This window comes from Scardinius erythrophthalmus (assembly GCF_964197995.2).
Source record: "Scardinius erythrophthalmus genome assembly, chromosome: 6".
Taxonomy (NCBI): domain Eukaryota; kingdom Metazoa; phylum Chordata; class Actinopteri; order Cypriniformes; family Leuciscidae; genus Scardinius; species Scardinius erythrophthalmus.
Genome location: NC_138226.1, coordinates 10131905 through 10155710, shown reverse-complemented (window position 1 = coordinate 10155710; position 23806 = coordinate 10131905).

Below are 23806 nucleotides of genomic sequence, written 5' to 3'. Positions count from 1 at the left end.
ACATCATCACATAGCCTTCACCATACCTAGAGATTGGCATGGGGTACTTTCCATAAGATCATCTCTCAATGCAAATCAAACTAGCTATTAGGCTAACTGAAATAAAACCATGCCAATCTCTAGGTAAAATTACTAAAATAAACAAAAAAAAAAAAAAAAAAAACTTAAAAATAAAAATCTGCCTGCCTCTATGGGAATTTAACATAGGGGTGTCCAAACTTATGCACCCTGTATTTTAAGGAAGAACATTTATTTATTTACGATACATTATTCATTCACAAAGAAAACTGGTGTCCTTAAAGGTTGGATTTTTCCTAATTTTTTTAAATAAGGCATTAAGTTCAGTTTCCAAAAGATGATTTTTTATTCCTCTTTTTAGTCAACTTTAGTATGGGTGTCTAAACTTATGCATAGCACTGTATATATATATATATATATATATATATATATATATATATATATATATATATATATATATATATATATATATATATATATATATATATATATATATATATATATAACCCACTGACACCACACTGTGTCTTCATTCATTGTGCAACATGAGGATATGTGGAATTTTTAAATGGCTCTGCAGCTATAAAATAGGCTGATGGAAGCTAAAATGTTGGTACAGGAATGCATCCCTCTTGCTTTTTCAGAGTTCTGCACACCAGCTCAGTTTCGCTTTTAATCATTTATTCATCTGACCCATTGGCAGTATCATGGTTAGAATCCAAGAGGAGAGATCAGAGGCAGGGACATGGTTCCCACTCCGGTTAGAAAGAATTTGGAATGATCCGATGTCACCTCGTTGCTTTCAGCCAACCTATTTACCCATGAAATACATGTGTGCTGAGGTGTGTCAAAGGTGGATTGCTTTTGAGCAGCCACTTAACACACCAGTGGATATGGTTAAGAGCGCCAGGCCAGCTGGAATGAAGTGAGCAGAATCTATAATGTCAACACCGGACTCATGGCGAGTACACAAGAGTGGATGCGTTCGGATCACAATGTTCTGGCATCTGGACTGCTTCCAAATAGAAACATCTGCAAGCTTGATCTGTCTCTTGCTTCATATTATCTTTCTACATATTTATTGAGACAAACATAAGGAATACCTTGAACGCAATTGCTTTGGACAAAAATGTCTGTTAACATAAATGTAAAGATGAAAATGATGTTAATATTTAATCATTATCACTCCAAACCTGTATGCTTAGATATTTAAAGGATTTAGAATGCAAATTCTAAAACAACAAAACAAGGAATTTTTTTTTATCTCTGAAAATGAAACATTATTGTTGTAGGTAACACATTTTCAGTCCTTCTGGCAAAATTCACTGCCTTTCCAAAATGTAATTTACTTGTGAATAACTGATGAGTTTTAAATGTATATAATTCAAAATGTATATAATTGTGTCTGTTAGACATTAATTGTTACAGTGAGAACAAATTTTATAAAAAGTAATTTTATGTGGGATTGGATTGGCCTACTTGTTTCCCATTATCAAAATGTCAAATCTGCTCTATTTTATTAAATTAAAATGTGAAGTGATCAATGACCTTCAAGTTCAGTTAACATTTAATTATCATTTAATTAAGTCATATAATAAATAAAATTAATGGTAACACATTATTTTGATGGTCCCTTTTGAACATTCTGTTGACTATAAGTAACTTTGCATCAACATGTCAACTAACTCTCATTAGAGTATTGGTAGACTGTCTGCTTAATATCTGCTAACTCTTTATTGTGATGGGTGGAGGGCGAAGATCCGGGAGAGGGATGAACAAACAGAAAGTCCAGGGTGGTGCAGGAGGTGGAACTAACCAGGAGATGGCCTTGAACCGGGAAGGGCAGATGGTGACCCAGTGCACAGCCAGGACTGTGCTACAGGGCGGTGTTGCTGGAGGGAGGAGCCATGGAGGGAGACCGGAGGACACCATGAAGATGACAACGTTGGCGATGAAGATCCCACCGTGTAGCCGGAGAGCCGATGAAACGGAAAGACGGAGGCAGAGCCTAAAGGAGGGTGGAGCTTGCCAGAGCTGTAGGGATGGAGGCCAGAGAGCAGCGGACGGCCCCGCAGGTCTGTGGGCGAAGGCGATGCATTGTCTGTTCCAGGTGGAGCCGGCGGTCCGAGGGAGCCCAGCAAGGGCGAATGGTCCCTGCTAGAGTCGAGAGAGGAAGGAGCACAGGAGCTAGGGCAACAGGTCGAGGTGGAGCAGAGCATTCTGAGGCTGGAGGCGGAGCCACCTCACGGGTCCCTCACGCCCAGGAAGAGGTAGCTCGCAGCAGTCCCGAGGTGATGCCACTCCACTGAGAGGAGGCTGAGGTGGTACTGAGGGTCAGATGGGAGACAGTGATGATTGGGTGGCAGGAGTGGCTGAGGACTGAGGAGGAGAATGGAGAATAGAACAAAAAACAACACAAAACAAAGCCTTTATAATGGCAGTCTGGAGAGGTGGTTGGAGAGGGAGTTTGAATGGGGTTAGCAGGACTAAAGACTATAATACACATTCTGGCATGATGAAGGGACACAGGGACACATCTCTCTACACATTTAGATAAACTGTCACTTCCACAAGGATGATTGGTGCAGCCGGCTCGCACACCTGGTCAGACTCTAACGGCTCAGAGGTGATGTTCTGCTCGGTCGCTCCCGTTGGCACTGGCTCAAACATCGCGGCAGAGGTGGGCTCGTCTGTGATGGGCTTGTGCTGCAACTCCTCAGAGTAAGATGGTATCTGGCTGGGCACTGGATTGGGAGTGGGGCTAACATCGTCATCAGCTGGTCCGATGGTCAGCGTTGATTCACAAGATACCATCACCCACTCCACATAGTTAGTGAAGCTCCCCTGAGGGCCCTCCCTGGACAACTGCTCCTTGGTGGCAGTGTTCAGGCCAGCATACAGAAATGAGCAGAGGCAGTCATCCAGGAAGTTTGATAGATGTGTGAGATAGAGGAAATACTCTAAATGTTCCTTGAGAGAGTGATTCCCTTGTACAAGACATATTAACAAAAAAGAAGGATTGTCGATGGTGAATAAAAGGAATAGAAATCTCAAAAAAAAAAAAAAACAAGACGAAAAGAACATACAATATGTAACGAGTAGCGTAAGTCACTTCTGGGTCGGGTCTTCTGTCACAACACTGTGTTGTAAACGCACACGAATACAATGATGAAGGGAAATAGGTAGGTTTTAATAAAAAAATGAGACCATAATGAGTCCAAGCAGTGGGTTATGGGAGTGTAGTTCATGATGGGAAAGCAGTACAGGAGACGGAAGGAGTGCCTGGGCACTCCAGCCGGCAGTGTAACAATATGTATATATCCTATCCCTCATCATTATGTATTATTCATGCACTTATTCATTATTCATTTTTGAGTGTATTTTATCCAGCAGGACTATCTTGGTCAGCTAGCTTGACCAATCAGACCCTGCAGGTATAGCAAGATGGCCTTTTGACCGGGTTAATCTGCTAATCACTCACTAACATCTATTGTGATGCTATTGTGAGATTGTGTACAGAAACTTCTCATCAGCAAATGTCAACATGCCACGGTAATGATGGAGAAATCCAGAGTGAGATTCTGGCTTTAAGTGAATGCATTGTGGGAGAGGTCAAGGGTTAACTGTTCTCCTGTCAGGCTATTACTCTGATGATGGTGTGCTGTCGTAAATGAGTTCTAGGCAGAAGGCGTGAGCACACCACCGGGGGCGAGAGGTCAAGTGACTGGTGCTGATTCAGTCAGTCACAGTCTGTCCAGAGACTCTCTTCCTGCCCCTCATAATCATATCTGTTTATGTTTTATTCATTCATTCGCAACTCTGGAAATACTGATAGGCTCAGCTTAGGGGCTGTTTCAATTTTTCATAAGTTCCTTGATAGGTACAATATCTGATCTGTATGGAAAACGCAGTATATCTGATTTTATGGCGTTCACAGCGGCTGAAGAATACGGCGAACAGCACTTCTTCATACTGTGATATACACAGCTTCAGAGAGGCCTGCACAAATGGAAAATGCAGCCAGAAAGTTTTAGATATGAGCAAATGAATATTTCAAATATATTTCAGTTTTGTTTTTCTTGTTTGTCATTTCTTGTTTGTTACATGTACAAGCAAACGCCCATCATAAAAAATCATGACAAGACAGAGACGTAGCTTGGTGTATATTATATTTTCACCAACGTGTTGAAAACAGAAAGTTTTCTTTTGTTATTTTGTAACACTTCAGTTTAAAGCAAACCCAATCTTAAACTCTCATATTGATTTTGCAGTCCAAAGCAAAGCAAACGTCAGCTTAAAGTTTCTTCTTCCAATGTTTTTGGATGATTTCCAAAAGTTAGTGGACTCAGTTTCATAGGCTATTATTGATATTAGATTATTTTATCTGATAAAATGCAGGCTTTTCTTCCATCATTTGGACTATTAAACGTGTACGGCAAATGTGTTTAGCATATCTCTCAAATTTCTGAGAACGAATCAAAAGATGTACTTCTTTCTAATACTTGTAATAAAAAGGGTCAAAAACACACAGTCCTCCCACTCTTGATACTCAAGGCTGCACAATATGCTGCTGCTGTTTTCTCATAAATCACATTTAGTGATCTCAGTGATTTTCAAAGCTGAAAATGTTTTTGTTAAAGGAGATTGACCGGAGTTTATAGAAACCTGCATGAGTTAGCTGTGTACGAGGTTTGAAACTTATGAAAGGATAAAGTACTGCTTAGTTTCATAAAGTCTGTCAATGAGCTGTCAGAGCCAGAATGAGCCTCAGTGGCCCAGGGCCTCTCATCACACTCACTTTATTTAGCTTTCAAATTCAATTTACCAGTAATACATTTGATTGTTCGACCAATTCTCAGCAGGCAAATGTTGCATTACTGGTTGACACATAAGGCTCACTGTCTTTATCTGAATATACACATCTAAACAAACACACACACACACACACACACACACACACACACACACACACACACACACACACACACACACACACACACACACACACACACACACACACACACACACACACACACACACACACACACCTGTATATCCTTCTAGTATGTAATGTAATAGGAGCATCAAGCTCATTCAAATGGGATACATGAATTTGGCTGCAACATCCATATTTGGTTGGTCGATCTATAACCATAGGAAGAAGAAAATGATGCTGATGACCAGTTCCAATATGAAATGTCTTTAATAATGAAATAAACTAAGGTACAGACAGGTGTAACAGTGCATGCAGACAACAAACATGAACATGCAGACAACAAACATGAACATCGACGGACGGACGGACGGACGGACGGACGGACGGACGGACGGACGGACAGATAGATAGATAGATAGATAGATAGATAGATAGATAGATAGATAGATAGATAGATGTAGCTATCTCCTATATAAATTATGTGAATACTGAAGCTGGAATCAAATTGTTTTTGTTCAACACACAAATTAGTTTTATTGTATCTTAAGCCTGCACATGACTGATGTCAGCTGTGTGCTCATATATTAACTGTGTGATGAAGTTTAGACTCATGGTTAATGGATCTGTCTCCTCATTATTTACTTCATGCAGACATATCTGCAGTGCTAGAAGCAGCCAATCGGAGCACAGAGTTTAATTCATATTTTTATGAACCCAAAACAGTAAAACTAAATTTGCCACATTTGTCCTTCAACAACAACTAATGGGACTCGTAGAAGCAACCATGAGGAAACCAGAGAGCGATGCCTTGTTAAGAAGTGAACATTGGCCTGGCCAAAGAAAAAGATGGATAGAGTTTACAGATTTCCTGGCATTGCAAGGAAAGAGCTTATTCACATTTCACTGTCAGAGTGGGAGAAATGAGTTTGGAGAGAGAATATTTTATAACAGCTCCACTTTGAGAGCATACTAAAGTGGACTTTAGAAATAAAATAGTTTATCTATAGTTTATGTTTGTTTTATATTCATGTTTTATTCCCGCTCTATTATATACCTGAATATTAAAATACATGTCTATAGTGTTTATAATGTTTGTAAAAATGTTGTTTATTTATTTCTGAATGTAATGATACATCGATGCGACATACAGTATTTGTGCAATTTTGACCCGTTGCGACTTGACAGACACGATATGTCCTTAACATCTCAAATCCAGTTGTTGTGTCAAAACAAGTTTTTTTTTTTTTTTAAACACCCAAATTGAGATATTTTGCCCTTTTGCACTAAATGATCAAGACCACCCAGTTAAACCTGCTGCAGTACTGCCGATCAAGACAGCAACTCCCTAACTGGCTTTGTGCAAGAAAGTGGAACAACATGTAAAATAGATGACGACACACAACACTGGTCAAACATTTAGGAGCAGCTCAAAGCAACACTATGATAATATCATGGAGATCCAAGCAGGGTCTCTAAATACAAGTCAGATTTAATAAGCACAGGGCATTAGTAGTGTTTTCTTTTTGTTTTTTTTTTTGTTTTTTTCCTCCAGCGATTACCCAAGAAAACAGTCTGTGAGTGAGGCTGGTCTTCAGTAATTCCTCATTCCGGGGTACAAACAAACTATCAACAGTAATGTTTATTTACAAGCTTCACTGAATCACTAAAGCTTTGTAAAAATCCTTTGTGGTTAATTATAACTGAGCTATGTGTTTCAGAGTGAAGCCACAATATCTTCTCCTTTAAAATCAGTTTATCGTTTATCTGAGGACATTGCATAAATCCATAACTTAAAAGTAACCTAGGAAAACACCAGGATCATCCATGTCATTTAATGCATCCGTAATGAGTGCAATTCCAATAACGCCTGGGAAAGAAAAACCCCAGCAGAGATTGCTTAGCCATTTCACCTAAACAGAAATGAAATAAAATGGATTACATTAAAATAGAGAATTATTATTAAATCTCCTGCATCTTAGATTTTCTTACTGATTTGCCAAGACACCGTTCTCTAAATGATCGTACTCTAATCACAAGTCAGAGATCTCAATTTGAACTCAAACACTTGATGAACAAATGATCTGATGCTATCCACATTTCTTTTCTATTTCAAACTTTTTGCTGATCAACAATAACCTGAATGGTTACTATTTATTTTTTTAGTCTACACTCTTAAAAATAAAGGTTCTTTATTCGCATCTTTGGTTCCAATGAAGAACCTTTAACAACTATGGAACCTTTCCATTGTACAAAAGGTTCTTTCCCAGACAGCAACATAGTGTCGGCCCAGATCCGGCCCACATCTGGTACACATGGATTCCAAATGGCTGGATCTGGGCCAACACTATTGCTGTCTGGGTTATAGTGCAAAAGGGTTCTTTAGATTATTAAAATGTTCTTCACACTAAGAAAAAAATATATTATTTTAAGAACTGATATTTGGGGAACCAAAAATGGTTCTTCTAAGGCATCATTGCCCCTTTTGGAAAGAAAGGAAACATTTGTCACAGATCTTCTCAAATTAAGTTGATACTTAAATTAAACCTACTACATAAAAACTACATTACTACATAAAACCTCAGAAGCCACAAAAGAGCAACCTCTGAGCAGAAAAAAACATTACTTTGGGAACTGCAGGGGACTCAATAAGCTGTTGATAAGAATTCTATCATCAAGCATTCATGTTGAACTCTATTAGTTGAAAATGACTCCCTGTCCCAAATAAAGGCTGCTGTCCCATGCAGGTGCGTCTGCATAAAGCACATGCCCATCAAGCATTCTTCACAGGGTGCTACTGTACCAAGGGATGTTAAATATTCATTGATTGCTATAAAGGCTTTGAACAAAGATATGCCTCACTTTGAAAGGTAATATAGGCAAAAATGAAAACAAATAATAAAACTGAAAATTCATTGTAGGCACTTCTATTTCAGATTGCATTTTCATTCTCCCCAGTGTTACGGATATGAAACAGGGGTCCCTGAGCTATTCGTTAGTGCAGTCGCACAGAACATGCTCCCTAATAATGAGCAGGCAGCAGCAGCATCAGTGTACTGGCAAAGGTTAATTAAAATGCAAGAGAATAAAATCAGAGCTGGCTGTCTCCCATGAGGCAGAGCAATAGAGGACAAAGATGGATCTTGTTGCACCCAACATAACTATCTCTAAATAATGTGTGACAAAGTTTTGATGACCAAAACAATGACCATTGGTCTAGGGAAGGGGTTTCCAAACTCCGGTCCAGGGGGAATGCTAGCGGTGTCATTTTTTAAAATAATAAATAAATAATAAAAATGTAAACTAATTAATAAACAAATATATCGGATTAAAATAATAAATTAAAATAAAAAAAATTGATTTAAGTAAATACTAATATATATATATATATATATATATATATATATATATATATATATATATATATATATGTAAATTAACAACACCAAAGCAGTCCTCTCCGAGCAACACATAGTAGTGGCATACCTGATGAGTCAGTGTTGTGAACAAATCGGGTTGAATTAATGATTCAATGACTCACTCATGAAAAAATCACCCCCTATACCCTTATTCACTATTCCCTACATTACTCCACTAACATAGTCCATTTGAAGGAGTGAATGAAAAGCTGGAAGGGCTGCTGCTTTTGCGTAGTTTAATAATCATTTGAAACTTAGCAAACTGACAGCTCCAATAGTAATGAAAAGATTTAACTTGTTACATTACTGTGTTATGGAAACTAGCATGCATAAATCTTAATTAAACAATTTAATAATAAATAAAAAAGAAATGTATACATATATGATATTATGCTGTACACAAATTGGACCAGCGGTTTGGAAAATGGATGGATGGATGATTCAGCTGCGGGCTCCATCTTCTGGCAAGACGCAAGAAAGTCATTTGAGGCGACCCTCACAGTGCATTGCGGGTATTCTCTAGCCGATGAGTGTACATCAGTTGTACACTCATTATTGTGGTGCATCATGGGATTGAATGAGTGCACTTGATAACATCCACTATGGTTTCAGACACCACTACAAATGTCTGTCTCCTCAAATAGTGCCCTATTTAAGTGTTTAAGGGGCGATTTCAGACACAGCAAACATCACTTGTTTCGTTCCTAATGAAATCAGAGTTTCCTTCAAGGGTAGGGTTGGTTGATTGATTGTTTGTTTGATTGATTGATTGATTGATTGATTGATTGATTGATTGATTGATTGAATGATTGATTCTTCAAACTTTCACACACAAAAAAAGACTATATAAATGGTAGCACATACAATATTATTTACATTTGGGTGCAGATGGATCTGCTATAAAACTGTGTATGGTCTTTGAAAAACATATTGACAATAAATAGATGCATATCGCACCAATAGTTCTCCAATATCCTGAGACAGAAAGGAAAAAAATGACCTATATTAGTTATGCCCGGGTACATATTTCATTTGGGCCAGTCAGTTTTCAGTTAACAAAAATACAGTGCTCTCTTCATTATTTAACATTTCATCAGCGTTTCTATTCATTCCTCAGAACTCTGCACTTTTTACCTAAAAATCATCACAGAAAATGTGAGAAAACTCTTCAGATTCTGTCTGGGCCTGTGTTGCATCACCTTTACCTTCATCATCAACACTGGAGTTTGGCAACATCTGAAATGAAGATGCTCTAAAACAAAATAGTAGATACTCTCTGGCATAAACAAGCCTAATATCAGACATGTTTCCTGCCAGACACACAGTGGTGTCGGTGAAAGGCCCGTCAGTTGATATACTGTAAGCAGATATGTGTGATAACCCTTGGGTCTGTATGGTGACTGATGACAGGACACAGCAGAGCATAAATATGCAACTAAACGTCAGGGTGGTGAAGCAGCCATAAATCTGTGAGGAGGAAAGTCTGGTATATCCTCACAGAAAAGCTGAATAATATTTCCACAGTGTGATAGCTGAAGCTGTCCAATACATTATGCAGTCAACACAAGAGGTCCCTGAACCATTTAATCACTAGGAATAAGCGGACCATTGTTAAGTGCATGCAATGACAGGTCTCAGTCTATAAATAGTCTGGGAATGCATCTTTGATCATGCTTGGAGTGTCTCACTGTCATAGTTAGAGGTCGACCGATTCATCGGTTTTGCCGATTAATCGGCACCGATAGTTGATTGGTGGAACTATCGTTATCGGCAAAAATACATACCGATAGTTTTTCCTGGTTGCGTCCGTTGCTGGAGCGGCTGAGAAGCGCGCGCTGTCATTCATTACACAGTCAGAGAGCTGAGAAGGCTCTGCTGGCATCATGCAGTACAAGAGCGGCCTCTAGAGGTGTAATAAAAACTTTCTCTGATGCCTGTGTTGTTTATTTCCACACGTGATTCTGCGTGCTGCACTGAGAGCACACGCTGCGTGGAGAGCGCTCAGATGCGCGTTTAACCCACCAACAGCTAAAAGGTATTTTTTCATATCATTATAAAGCGATTAATTTGTTGACTAAATGCTGCATTAGTAGGGAAAGAACAGCACAACAGTTTGTTTGTTTGCCTTCGAGGCTGAGAGGACGCTAACATTAGTACCAGTACCTCAAGTGGTAAAAACACTGACAAAAATAAACTAAGTCCGAACCGAATGTTTAATGTCACAATTGTTAACATCTATTTGCATTAGTTTATATCCAGCTAGTCACTTTCATGCATTAAATATGCAGAGAAGTTGCATATTTAAAGCTAGAGATGTAAGATAGCAAACTGATATGTTCATACAGCCGACAGAAACATAAATCAGAAAAGCATTCGATTTCGGTTATTTTTTCATCATCACTTTAATATGTATTTTGTTATTTTGATTAGATAATCATCAAGTGTTTATAAAATAGAAGCAAAAGTGTGAGACTATACATGTAATATTTATGTCATTTCAATGCTCTGGCGTTGTAGATATTTAAAGTTGGCCATCTTTAAGCATGACTGTTTGGATTTATATGAAATGATAACACTTACAATAAAATTCCATATGTAACATTAACTATGGTTAATAACTGCTGTATAAGGATTGTTCATTGTTTGTTTGTTAATTAACATGTACTAATACATTTTTAAATTAAGGTTTTTATTTGTTTACCATTTGTTAACCATCAAACTAACATGAATGATCAAGGTGCAATTTGTTTTTATCCAGTATCAATTTTAAAAACTATCGGTTCATTAATCGGTTATCGGCAAGTATGGCCCAACCTAGCTATCGTTATCGGTAAAATCCACTATCGGTCGACCTCTAGTCATAGTCCATACATGCAGAGACACTACATGACCAAATGTATGTGGATGCCAGACCAAAGTATGCAGCGTGGTAGCAGAGTTGCTTAGGGTTCAGTTGGACGTATTTTTGTTAGCAGAAAAAAAAAAAGGAGCTGGGTAATTTTTGCCTAAAATGTAATTATTACATTTCTGTCATGATAACTCTTGGAGTGTTTTAGTGGAGCGGCTAAGTGATATAATCGTTCAGTTTATGATACAAGCGTGAAAATTGGCATGAGCAGTCTCCATGGGTCACTTGACAAGAAAATTGTCCGAGCCACTTGAAATTTCAAGATTTTTCATTTTTCAAGATGGCCGACACCTTAGTGGCGCAGTTAAGTGATATAGTGGTTTATTTGGTGATACAAGCATGGAAATTGGCATGAGCAGTCTCTTATGGTCACTAGACAATAAGCCACCCACAGCTACTTGAAATTTCAAGATGGCGGCCATTTTTCAAGATGGCCGACACCTTAGTGGAGCAGTTAAGTGATATAGTGGTTTATTTGGTGATACAAACATGAAAATTGGCATGAGCAGTCTCTGATGGTCACTAGACAATAAGCCACCCACAGCTACTTGAAATTTCAAGATGGCGGCCATTTTTCAAGATGGCCACCACCTTAGTGGAGCAATAAGGCTCATGGCAATTTACATGCTTGTATCACCAACTAAATGATTTCTTAAGCCTAATTGCTCCATTAAGGTGGTGGCCATCTTGAAAAAAGGCCGCCATCTTGAAATTTCAAGTAGCTGTAGGTGGCTTATTGTCAAGTGACCCACAGAGACTGCTCATGCCAATTTTCATGCTTGTATCACCAAATAAACCACTATATCACTTAACTGCTCCACTAAGGTGTCGGCCATCTTGAAAAATGGCCGCCATCTTGAAATTTCAAGTGGCTCGGACAATTTTCTTGTCAAGTGACCCATGGAGACTGCTCATGCCAATTTTCACGCTTGTATCATAAACTGAACGATTCTGCCAAACATAAGCACTTAGCCGCTCCACTATTTGGCATGGTAATGGATATGACAATGTTGATATGTTTGGTCTTGGTCTTAAGACATACTACTGCTGTACAATATAGCATACATGAATTACCTGTAGTAGATCTAAACAAGTGGAGCTGGGGAAGGTGGAGGGTTTCTGAAAGCGCACTGCAAATGCTACAGCAAATGCTGGCCAATTATTTGAAGGTTGAGCAGCGAGCTCATTGGCTACTGATAGAGCAGGAACCAATCAGCTGTGTCCTATAATAATGTGATAACAAGCAGTTTGAGTTAAGCCTGTGCCATCTAGAGTTTTATGACATAAATTTGTATATAATTTGCTTGATATTACCTTCAATATCAATATCAATTACCGTATTGTTCCGAATATAAGACAATGTTTTTTTCTTGGAAATACATCTGAAAAATATTCGGGGCCTAAACTTTTATATTGACATGTAAAGGTTTAGACCCGAATATAAGACAACCTCATTTTGGAGCGCCAACAACAAGGAGCGCCAAATATGTGTAAAACGAATGTTTCCCCCAGGACTGATAAATGCAGCAGAGTCATCAAACAACTCTCATTAAGCAGCCAAGAAATACGGTGTGTCAGAGTGTAATGTTAGAAGATGGCGAGCCCAAAAAGACAGTCTAAACCGCAGTCCTAAAATCGGCCACTTTGAAGAAACTGACAGGCAAGTGTTTAAGTATGTAGCCAAAAAAATAAATGAGGGGTTACCCATAACCAGAAATAAACCACCGGAAATCGGCAAAGAGCTGAACTTACCCACAAGCGAGGCCCATCGTTTCTTATTCTAGTGAAAATACAATTACAGTTATCAAGAATTATAGTTTTTACTAGTTGAAATTCAATTGTTGATATAAAGAATTAGCATTTTAACTAGTGAAAATAGTATTACAGATATCTAGAAATGTCATTTTTACAGGTAAGAAAAGCTATGGTAATGAGTTTATGAATATTAATGAGAACTGGATTTCCAATACTCCTTTTTTAGCGCCAGTATAGTCCAAAAATGGAGGAAGAACATCCAGTCAGAGAAACGCCTCCTTGTTTATTTATTTATTATTAGTTTGTTTGTTTTTGTTTTGTCAGTTTCCACAAATCCCTTCACTTGATTGGGATGTTCTCTTTTATTCTGGACGGCAAGGTGACTGTAACATTGAGGGTATTTTGCAGTATTAAACACATATTTATACCAATTTCATCAGGTTCCAAAAATTCTTCAAAAAGAACACAAAGAATGGCCTTCTCAGCTGCCATAGTTGCAACTCTTGCGTCTTCAGGCCAGGGTGTTCAGCGCACCACCGTTTCCGTTTAAAATACGTTTCGAAACTTTTTGTCGGGGCTGAACGCAGCCCAGGTCAGATCATTTGTGTTCTCGTGTTTGTCTTCAAAACGAAAAATTTTGTTCTAATGCATCAAATGAAAACACAATACAACCAAAACGAAAAATAAAACATTTTTGTAAACATTAGCTACCATTTGTCCAGTTAAGTTCTCAAACTTTTTAGAGTATCGTACCCCCTAAGGCTTTTAACATCCTTCTGTGTACTTCTGTGACTGTGAGTCATCGAGTCATTCATTCATTCAATAACGAAGCAAGTGGCTGTAATTATGAATGAGTCATTGAAGCCTTGACTCTCACAATTTGTTCAAAGGCGCAGATTCATTCACAAACTCTGCTGTGTGCTGCTGTTTTGCTGTGGAGCTATTATTTTGTTGAAAAATACTGACAATCCTGTGTTTAAAATTAACATCACTTAATATTAATACCTTTCGTTTGTTGAACTGTTGTATAACATCAATGTCACATTTGCAATCATGTGAATATTCGATTAATGTGATCAACATTAAAAACAGGAACTCACACAGGGTATGTTTTTGTATCAAAGATAATTTAAATCGATCTCTATGAACAGTCTGTGTCTATATTTGTTCTTCATGCTAGTAAGTGCTAAATCCCCAATTTTACAAAAAATGTATATTTTTTTTAAGCTGGGGTAGAATTAAATGAATGCAAAACTCAGCATTTTGTTCGCATACACCCTTCTGTCACCTCACGTACCCCCAGAGATAGGGGAGAGCGGGGCACAACCTAACGCGGGGCTAGTTGTAACACCCTTGTTTTAAATACCTCCACACATGCTAGCATGACGAAACTTAGTGTTTTTACTAGATGCCATATCAACACTCTATAGAGAAAAAATTGCACCAAAATTAAAATCTTTGGAAGATACCAAAGTCTCCGGCACGGACACCACCATCTCCAGAACAGACACCAACGACTTCAGGACGGACACCACCGTCTCCGGCAAGGACACCAACCTCTCCGGGATGGACACCAATGACTCCGGCACGGATGCTACCCTCTCCGGCATGGACAAGTGCACGGACACCACCGTCTCCGGCACGGACACTAACCGGCACGGACAAGCACCACCGTCTCCGGCACGGACACTAACCGGCACGGACAAGCACCACCGTCTCCGGCACGGACACCACCGTCTCCAGAACGGACACCACAGTCTCTGGAACACCAGCGACTCTGGCACGGATACCACCCTCTCCGGCACTGACAAGTGCACGGACACCACCGTCTCCGGCACGGCCACCAAATTCTCCGATACAGACACCATCGTCTCCGGCACGGACACCACAGTCTCCGATACAGACACCACCGTCTCCAGCACGGACACCACAGTCTCCGGAAAGAACACCAAAGTCACCGGTACGGACACCACCGTCTCCGGCACGGACAGCACAGTCTCCGGAACGGACACCAAAGTCTCCGGCACGGACACCAACGTCTTCGGCACGGACACCGGCATGGACACCACCGTCTCCGGCACGGACACCGCCATCTCCGGCACGGACACCAATGTCTCCGGCAAGTCTCCAGAAAGGACACCACCGTCTCCGGAATGGACACCAACTTCTTCGGTACAGACACCGGCACGGACACCACCATCTCCGGCATGGACACCAACGTCTCAAATTATTGATATAAAAAATTAACATTGTTACTAGTAGCAATTCAATTGTTGATATCAAGAATAGACATTTCAACTAGTGACAATTGAATTCTTGATATCGACAATAAATGATTTACTAGTAAGAATTGTATTTCTGATATATGAAATTGGAATTCCAACTAGTAAGAAATCAATTGTTGATATCAACAATTGAATTTGAATGGCAGCCTATGGTGACATTTCAACGCACTTGCCTGTCAATATCCTCAAAGTGACCGCTTTGATGCGGCATAATAATGATGCGGCTTAATAGATTAGTGCACCGCTTGCGCATACCACCCATCAGGGAGTAACTGCTGTCTTCTAAGCGCTATGTGATGGGCCTAAGGAAAAAACATTCATATCCCCTTGATCAGATAGGTATCGCAGATCAAACACCTGTGTTTTTGACATGCCAACATCTGTCACTGTACATAAAAAAGGTGAGAAATCAGTAGTGAAATCTACTAAATGAGAATTTCAGGACATTTCTATGGTAGCTAAAGTGTTTATTTCTGAATGTGATTGATGTTGGTACATTTTACTAGTAGCCTTTTTTACCATAACATTTAAAATTTAAAAAATAAAAAAAGATTTGGTCTTCAAAAAACCTTTTTCCAAAAGGTACATCTTGAAAAGTGGGGGTGGAGTGTCTAATATTCAGGGTCGTCTTATATTCGGAACCATACTGTGCTTTCAGTGTCTAAGACCTCAACTATGACAGCCCTAAAAATACATTTTATATGTTTTTTTTTATGGACCCCACTTTAAAAACTCATGGTTTATACAATAATTGCATAAACCCAGTATCACGCTTCCAATCAAGCTGTTAAACTACCTGAATTAAAGCTTTGATGATATTCAGTTAAACACATTAAAATTAAATGTTCAGTTATATACTGTAAGTGTAGTGTTCAGGTGTCCACATACTTTTGTCAATGTGGTATACTCACACTAACCACATTAGGGGTCTCCAGAATTTAAGGTCTAAGTGCAGACGTTACGGTCTAATGCTCCTGTGCCCCCTGTGAAAATAAGGTTTCTTGTCACATAGCTCATATAAATTCAATATCATTTATATGAGCTTGTGTTTATGGTTCCTCAGAGACTTTCTCATTTCAAAGGCCTGCCAGAACAGTTTGATAGCTGTTTATATGGAGCTGGGTGAGAGGAGAGGCGGGAAGAAGAAAGAGAGAGAGAGGTGAATCCGTCCAACTGTGGCAGTGGTCACAGAGTGACACGGTGACAGACAGCAGAGAAAAGAGAGGAAGATTGCAATCCTTTAAAGGACCGAGGAAATGAGAGCGTAACTTTGCTCTGTCAATCTCCCAGGCTGGCCTGTAATAAGCAGCGCCCAGGTTTCTCCTCCAAACCAGCAACACGCCGTCTCTTTGCTCTGGCCAGGCAGCTACTATGACCTGAATTTCAATTTACTCCTAGTCTCCTGAGGCACAGCAGCACTGAGTCTACTCACATATGAATTTATAGTGGGCGCTTTTAATAATATAGACATTAATGGAGGGGATCTTTTACAATTTGGGAAGGAAATTATGTAGAAAATGTAAGTCAAATTAGAAATGTTCCGTTGGTGCTTCAGAAAAAGCTATGGCAGAAGTTATGATCAGATGGAATTGGTCTGGCTGGCTCCTCCTCAGGGATTTTGGCTGCTGTTGATGGAGATCTTACTGAGCTGTCACAATTCACAACCCCTGCACAATATTTTCCAAGAACTTAGCCACTGGATTTAAGTATGACAGCAAAAGAGCCAGTGGTACATATACCAGCCCAAATGCAAATTAATAGAGTATAAAATAAACTCCAACAGAATGAGCAGGATCCTGATATGGGTTTATTGGTAACAACCAAATAAATAAATACATAAATTTAAGTTGAAATTGTGTGTGTGTGTGTGTGTGATATCCTGGTATTCTCTATATTATGGGCAAATGTCCCCACAAGTATAATACCAGTACAGTTTGACCGTGTGGGATCATTTTTTGGTCCCCATGAGGAAACAAGCTTATAAATCATACATAATGATCTTTTTTGAAAATTTAAAGTAGCATAAAGTTTTCTGTGATGGGTAGGGTTAGGGTTAGGGCTAGTGTAGGGGGGGTGGAATATACTGTTTGTACAGTATAAAAACCATTACGTCTATGGGAAATCCCCATAAAACATGAAAACCCATGTGTGTGTGTGTGTGTGTGTGTGTGTGTGTGTGTGTGTGTGTGTGTGTGTGTGTGTGTGTGTGTGTGTGTGTGTGTTTGTGTGTGTTTAGATAAACCCTTTTTTTGGCACACTTGAGGAAAACAGCTTATTAATCATACAACATCATGTTTTTTACAAAAAAATACAAAAAATGCAGAAAGGAAACTTTGAAACTTTCTGCGATGGAAAAGTCAGAAAGTATTTCAGATAGCAGTGTAATAAAATTATTAAGTGTGATAGTGTAAAGACAATAATACATATATTACATTACATTACAGATACTGAAGTCCCCTGAGGGCATTTCACTACAATCGAAAAATGTTGCATTTGTAAACAAGAATGCAAGTCTGCATTGTTTTACGACAAAAGACATTAAAGTAGTGCCGGTGTTAGTTATGCGGTCTGATACACAATACAGTGTTGCCAAGTACGATGACGATTATTAGGAAACATCTGGGTGGAGTAATTGATCAATCAGAATCAAGTATTCCAGACAGGTGCTTAATAATGTTCGAGAAAAGGCGCATGGAGGCTAAAAGTTCACAGTAATGCATGTTCAATATAAACAAACATCAGTAGTCTACATTAATAGACATACACATTAGTGTTTGCAGTGCAAGCAGAGTGCAAATTAGAATCAACTAAGTGTAAGAACATTGCTGACAGAATCAATAATATCATTCTAATAAATTATAGAATTAGAGCAATCTTATTGATTCTCTGTGTCTGATGCTCATTGCTTCATTATGGTTGATTTGTAGGTGATTTCTGCTTCTCCAAGAGCACCCGAAAGCATTGCAATTCTTTCAGGAAGATATATGCGCCATATCTTTCGAATCTGATATGATTCTCTCTGCCAGGGCTGCTTATCTCAACAGATCAGGTAATTAAGCGACATCATGCAAATAGCTGATAATGACGGCTGGCATGATAAGAAGGCTTAAGACGACATTCAGAAATGAAATAGGGGATCTTGAAATATACATTAGCATTTTATTTAAACAGTTTGTTTTGAATGTCTGAACGTTGTGATCTCACCGAAAGATAAAAAAAAAATTGAGCCGTCAGCCAGTGGTTGTGGAGCCTGTTGCCTGTTGCCTGAATAAACCTGTCATTTAGGGCAGTATATCTCTTTCTGGACAGATAAATATGGAGATGCAACATCTTTTAGCAGGGTAATCTCATTAGCATTTGTACACATTTATCCATGTGAAGCGTACATGTACTAAAATGTGCTGACAGCATGTAAAACATCAAACATTTTACATATGTACACAGTTAGAGAAAAATCTTACATTTTTTCTTTTCTTCTGAAGACTAGTCGGAAACAGAAATTCTAAATCAAATTCAATGCAGATTAACTAGGGGAAAACGTATTTTTAAAACTTAAAACTAAAATATCTAAAAAATCTTTAAAACACAATTTATCTAAAAAGCAACACTGTAAGGTAAGACTTGTTTTCATAATTTGTATCTATGAATGTGTGTATAACTTACTGTTCTTAAAAATATAATATGGCTCTTTATGTTTTTTTTTTTTGTTTTGTTTTTTAACTATTTTACATATTATAACTGGAAAATTTAAAACAATAAGAAGTGTTTGTCAGGATAAGGCCCCCAGCTACACTGCACACATTGTTTAGGAATAGTTTAAGGAATTTATTGAAGAGTTCAGGGTGTTTCCCTGGACTCCAAATTCCCCAGATCTCAATCCAATTGAGAATCTGTGGGATGTGCTGGACCAACTTTGATTCACAGCAGCTCCATCTCACAATCTAGGACTTTGAAGGATCTGCTGCTAACTTCTTGGTGCCAAATACCACAGGACACCTCCAGGGGTCTTGTAGAGTCCATACCTCAGTGGGTTGGTGCTGTTTTGGCAGCTTGGGGAGGAACAAAAGCATGTTAAGTAGGTGGTCATAATGTTCTGACTCATCTGTGTATGTGCTTTTTGAAGAAGCACCGGAGGAAATGGTTGTCATTGCAGATTTTTACTTGTGAAAATGGGACTTCATTGACTTTATTTTCTTTGATGGGTCTAGAGAGAATTTAAAGAGGTTTTAAATGAGAAATTTTTTAAATAGTCCTCCCTCTGAAGCCCTGTAAGCCTGGAGGTGTTTTAGTTCCTGTGCTCATTTGATATGACCTGCCCGTTTACACACTATGGTTTACCTGCAGTTTTGCTGTTGTGTCTCTTCAGTGTCTATTTGCTTATACAGGTTTATTCCCCCTCCAGTCCTTTATATTCTCTGACTATTTTTAACATGTTATATAACCCATCAATGGGATATCATTTAACTCATTTTTGAATGGCCGAACTTCAGCTCAAACACATAAATATAGCTATTATCTATACACAGCACAGTAATGGATGGATTCTCATTTTCATGTTTCGATTTATTGATTTATTTCGATTTATTGATTCATTTTATTTTGCATTAGTGATGAACACATACTTGTTACATGGAGCAGGTACAAAGATTTTCCTTCTTGAAAGAAAAACTCAGATCTAACAGGAGTTTTGTGCAAAAGATACAACTTTTTCAAGAAAGTAACCAACACCAGTGCCATCCATCAAGGCCATTAAACATTCTGAAGTTAAGGCTTAAGTTTTACATGACATACAGTACACAGCACTTTTATGAGAGGATGTGAGATGAAAGAGCTGAAATGAGATGAAGAGACAAGGGAAAGATAGTGGAGCTACTGTACATTATACAAGTAATAGTACTATTTGTGCTCTGGTGAAATACATTGTGTTCAACTATTAACTCTAAACTCTAACCAAAACAATCAAGTATACAACCCACCCATTTTTTACCATGGTTAATGGAAACATAAATCAGGCTATCAATTCATTATATACATCGCACGTTCTGAGCTTTTATAAGCACTACGTTCCAGTATGAACCGATTATCTGCGCAACATGACCGAAGCCCGGTTTGAGCCCAACTCCAACTCTTTTGTGTTGCAGGCTAATTTTAAAGCTTGCATGTTATGTATCGCAAAATAAAAATTATGAAATAATATTTTAACAATTTTTATATAATCTGACAAACCTGAACCTTCACATTGACAAAACATCCTGTTCAAGTGAGATTCAATTTTATTTGATATTGTTTTCTACACACATCATGTCTCACATTTCTCAAGCTCTTTACTGACACTGTTTTCTTAGTGAACAAGTGGTGCAGAAGTCTTGATTGTAATGGAAATGACACAACCCAGCTGTAATTTGGGTAACAACTTAAATAAATAATTTTATAATATACATAATTTTGAAATGGTTTGCTGGATTTTGTTTAGGATAGCCTATCATAGTTTTAAATTTCTTATATTTTTAAGAATGACAATTTTGGTCTGAAAGGAGGGTAAAACTAAATATTTAAAACATTGAAAACTAGCAATATAAATTATGAAGATAAAGTGACATTAACAAAAGGAAAAGAAAAAACAATCTCTGGAACACGAATGTACCTGAAGTTGAACTCACTTATTATGAAGACACAAATTAAATATTTAGAGCTGCTGGATGGATTCTCTATTTTTATATACTCTGAGATTAAATGGTATTGAAGGCTTTCATGTTTTGTTCTTTATATCAAACTTAAAAAGAGACAAGCTAAACCACACAGCACAAATATGAAACTTCCCTTTGTTTGTTGGAAATTTGCTTCTGCTACGGTAGTTATTTTGTGATGCTATATGCGAGTTCTTCACTGGCTGAACTTTGATGGATTGTTTTGAGAAAGTTGCCCAGAATGGCCCGAGGCTCAATTTAATTCTCCTTTCTCAAAAGCATGGCAGTAACTTTTCACATTTCAAGTTTGTGAATTATTGATACGTCCTTTCAGACCTCTCCATCAATCCTCCTGTTAGCTGTAAGTGATTACCTCGAACCAACCAGTAACCAACTTCAAAAGCTGCCTCAGAAAGTTGCACGACTGGGAATTCAGTCGAGAGCTTTAATGTGAGACTAATGTGTCAAATAAGAAATGTAACCCCATAGCTCAGAGGTACTAAAGGTATCACTGTTATAAGATTAGTTTCTTGCTGGCTTTGTATTAAAGAACACTGATAACTCATGCACTGAGCATAATACACAATCAGATGTCTGTCATTATTTAAAAACGAATTAGTGGCAAAACACGAAACTGTAATTTAAAATCACTGATGTAAAAAATGATTGAATTGCGGATTGAAGGGCACATAAAAGTGATATTGTGCTCTTGGGGATTCAACTTAGAATCTGGCCACATCCTGATTTAATTTTTCCCTCTATCTCCTCTTTTTTTATTATAACTGTCCTGTCTATTAAAGGCAAAAAGTAATAAAAAGTTAATGCTGTCTTTTAGTGGACATATATGTTCGTCTTATCTTATCTTATCATTTGATAAGCACTTTGCTTTGCTACATACAGTACATAATCCATATAACTTAATTTCTTATATCCTCCTGCTATACTCTTCCGTTCTCATCCCAAGGCGTCATATACCGACGCTTTTGACATTTCGTCTACATCCAACGCACATGGCACCCTTTAGCGTCAATATGACACGCAGATAGATATGGGCCAGAAGGCGCCTCCTAGCGGTCTAACCCTAACCCTACACCAGACCTAAACCTACCCATAACCGAACAAAGCTCTGTGAGTGCCATATTGACATAAGGGTGCCATGTGCGTTGGATGTAGACGAAATGTCAAAAGCGTCAGTATATGACGCCCTAGGATGAGAATGCGTTGAGATATTTGGCACGTTGGTAATTTTGTTCTGCAGAAAATAAACCTCTAATTAAAGTTTAGAATAAGATGAGATATCTGTTCAAATATGCATTTCATTTCATTCTTTAAAGCAGAGTATCTACAGGGGTCCTCTCTTTCATCTCTAATGAATTTGTCTGGTTCTTAGCTTAAGCAGTATGAAAAACAGTTTTAATAACTCTCTCACCATTAGTAGTCTTAGTCAAGTTTATAATCTTGTGCAAAATTAGACCTGTAGACTAATGCCAAGGTAAACATTTGTCGAACGAGAGTAGCTCTTAACTGGTTTTGATTTAGGACTTTACATCGGACATCAAGTGGCAACCCAACACATTACCAAAATGGCATTTTGTACAAAATATTAATAATATTAATCAACCCGCTCATTGGAAATGTGTTCCCGTCAACATCTCTGAGAAAAAAAAAGAAAAAAAAGAAAAAAAAACTTCCTACACACACAATTTACTGCACTTTCCTGAAACTACCAATAGAAGCAATAAAACACCAACAACTTTTACAGTTGATTACAGAGGCAGATTATTGATTAATAACGACTTGTTTTAATGCAGTTCCTTGCACAATACTGGTATGACCTCAAAAACATTTATCATAGTGTATGATTTACTATTAAACTAATACATTTTGATGTTTACATTACATAACCAGCTCCATATGTATGGCTTTTCTGATGTAGACTTGCTCTATTCTGTCCTGTTTAACTGTTTCAGAGAAAATGTAACACGCTATTTACTTTGAATCAGCCATGAAACGTAATACAACCAACGCAATATCATTTGGCAAAAATATACCCTCAAGTTAAAAAGAATTCCACGACACTGATTGCTTAAATTCGTCATGAATCGAAAGTTACGTTAGTCTTTTGTTCCCCACTGTGCCATATATCTGAGTGAAACGGCTTTTGGAATGAGGAAAAAATGTAGGGTGAGGCTTGATATCATCCTTCAGGAAAGATTGGATCGTAGGAAGTTGGGCGTTGATAAAGATGGAGGTAGATATGAATGCCTGTTTGCAGTCAGTTGTGGAGGACATTTAGTCCCAACTCTCTACTGAGACACACGTCATGAAGAGAACAGATCGGTTGTTGAGAGGGGGAGGGGAGGCTAACATTTATGAATCAAAGATTATGAGTTAATAAACCTGCTTCTGCATAGCGCCTCTTGTGGACGAGTCAGCTGAAAATTGCAGCAAATAAATTGAAGTGACTGAAGAGGAAAACTGTAAATTGTTTAACAGTTTAAAAATATGTTTTCAAAATGAATTTCAATTGTTTCTATGCAGTCAACAACCCACCACATAAAAAAATAAAATAAAAAAAAACAAAACATTATGCTTGGCACAAACCATGTTTATTCTCATTGCAAATTCATATTTAATGTAGTCTAAGACATATTTTATTTTACCTTGCATAGTTCTGTTCATAGTTTTGAGGATGAGTGGATGTAACGTAATCTGCTCATGTTTGCATTTGCATAACTTGCCTAGCTTCTATGCAAGAAGAATTTCCAAATACCGTAAAGTTTGATGAGCTGCCTGGCCTT